The sequence below is a fragment of the Microtus ochrogaster genome, unplaced genomic scaffold (genome assembly GCF_000317375.1).
Source record: "Microtus ochrogaster isolate Prairie Vole_2 unplaced genomic scaffold, MicOch1.0 UNK199, whole genome shotgun sequence".
Classification (NCBI taxonomy): domain Eukaryota; kingdom Metazoa; phylum Chordata; class Mammalia; order Rodentia; family Cricetidae; genus Microtus; species Microtus ochrogaster.
The window spans coordinates 13,644-16,080 of NW_004949297.1; the positions used below are offsets into that span (position 1 = coordinate 13,644).

At 42.5% G+C, this 2,437-nt stretch overlaps 1 pseudogene; it reads left to right on the forward strand.

The window, feature by feature from the left end:
• Positions 1-1,211: 1,211 nt before the first annotated feature.
• LOC101989463 lies at positions 1,212-2,226 on the forward strand (annotated as a pseudogene).
• Positions 2,227-2,437: the final 211 nt, after the last annotated feature.

The following is a 2,437-nucleotide window of genomic DNA, read 5'->3' on the forward strand; positions in this document are numbered from 1 at the left end:
TGGGATATTATAAAGGTAAAATGGTGGTTAAATTTAAAGATTGCTGTTTTGGATAATTGTAAATGGTTTCTGAGTATTGAATAGTGTTCTTCTGAAGTTCTTATTTGGAATTCTGGCTAGAACATTGTAAGAAGGTGCACCATATCTGCAGCTTGTACCCATAAATCAGTCTCATAGTGCTATCAGCATCATGCCATCATATCAACCAGGCAGAGACATTGTGGGGCCCCAATGTCTTCTTCTTGGAAGCTGTTCTTTGTTGAAAATATAAACATTATTCATGTAGACATATTTTCAGTGAAAGATAAGATATAGACAAAATGGGCATGAAGGAAAGTAAAATGTTCCTTTAAAACTGATCTTCTTTCTGTCCCATACAAGAAGGCTGTAGACATGAGACAGAGTTTTGAATTTTTCTTTTAACATCATGCTTGGATTTAGAGAAGGATAGACATTGTCTAATTCTAAAACCATTTCTGATTCTGAAGTAGAGATGTAAACAAAAAAGACATCTTCTAAAGCTGTAGCCCATACAAAGCACCTAACACATTATCTCTCTGGGGGTGTGCCTCCTCACAGGTTTACAGGTCAGTATCTGCCCCTTCCTGAGATACAAAGCATACAGTGTGACAAACAGAACCAGAAGAGACAGATCAGCTACTACAGGTGAGGGAAAAATGAAAAATATTCCAGAGAGTGAGAACAGTGCAAGCCATGGCGTAGAGGCTGCAGCAAAGGCAGCAGGACCTTTAGAGCCATTCAACCCTGTGCCATCAGAGCAGCAACAGCACACATCTGCCCGAAGCCAGAAACTCTGGAAGGAAAACACACTGTGTTTTGACAGTCTTCCAAATAATTCCAGTATGTGTGTAAGTTTTAGGACTTCTGATCCAGGCTACCGGCTCTCAAATGCTGTTTGCAGGTCACTTCTCTGTGATAGGATAGGACGTGAAGTGGATGTAAGTTCAGATAAGTTGGGAAGTGCATAGTCTACATTGTCTTTCGAGAGCATCCAATAAACATTAGCCATTTAAAAGTTTTAAGAAGTCCTACAGTAAAGACCTTTATTTCTCATTCAGCTTTGGCTCTCTGTGATGCTGCCTATTCATACTTCCATAAATACCCTCTTAGGGATATTATCCTCACTATTTACATGGATGCGATGTAACCTCCAGAAGATGCGGAGACTGTCCTCAAGTCACAGAATGTATTTCCAAGTTGGAAAAGACCTTAATTACACTGCATCCTCTGTCCTTGCTCTCTACTGTGTATCCAGGCATAACTCTCCATTATGGAGCCCAGAATCAGGACAAAAGTCTCTGCATTTATCTTGAAGGAATTTTCTGACTACTCATCCCTGGAAGACCTATTCTTTCCTCTGTGCTCAGTTATGTCCCTGGTGACCCTGCTTGGAACACTGCCTTCATGACTGTGTGCATTTTGGATCCCTGCCTAAACACACCCATATACAATTTTTGAGTAATATTTCCATTTAGAGAATCTGCTACACATCTACTTTTGTGCCTCTAATGCTGTTCCACCTACTCTCATCCCAGAAGACCATCTCTCTGATGGCTGTGACATCCAGATGCATTTGAGACTTTCCACAGGCTCCACAGGATGCCTGATGTTTGTCATCATGGCCTGTGATCACTACCTTGCTATTTGTCAGCATCTCAGGTACCTGTGCACATGAGCCACAGGTTTTTCTCAATACCTCCAAGAGCCTTCTGGGTATTCTACATCATCAGGTAGTTGACAGAAACAGTCATTGTCATGAGACTGTCATTGTATGGCCACCAAATATTCAGAAAGTTCACCAGCCAGGTCCTGAGTGTGCTGAAGCTGCCCTGTGGTGACACATCAGTTAGTAATGACTCTGTCCCTGTGGATGCCATCATTCTGCTGCCTCTACTCAAGTACCTCATTTGCCTTTCCAACCTGCCAATCATGGTCACCTTCCTAAAGGTGCTCTCAGCCAGCAGGCCCTGCAAATGCTTTTCTACCAACTTGGAGCTCCTTGCTGTGGTGCTATTTTTCTATAGTATCATCATGTTCATGTACATGAAACCTGTGCACTCAAAGAGCTAGATCTCTAACAGGGTCTTTACTGTCCTCTGCATTGTGGACTTCACACCCATGAAGCAGGCAGTGATCTGCAAATATAGGGATCTTGACTTTCTGTCTGTGTCATCAAATGCCAATACCAATGCAGGGCAGATATAGAACTATGGGGACCTCCACTGTAGAGATACAGTCTGTCTCACTAAATCTGTCAATCTGATTCCCCAGTTTTCTCCTGTTCTGAACTTGTCTGAGCTAGTGCCCAGCATTTTATTTATTTTTTTATTAAATTTTATTATTCAATTAAGGATCTCCGCCTCCCCCCCCGCCACCGCCTCCCATCTCCCTCCCCCTTCCCCGATCAAGTCCCTCT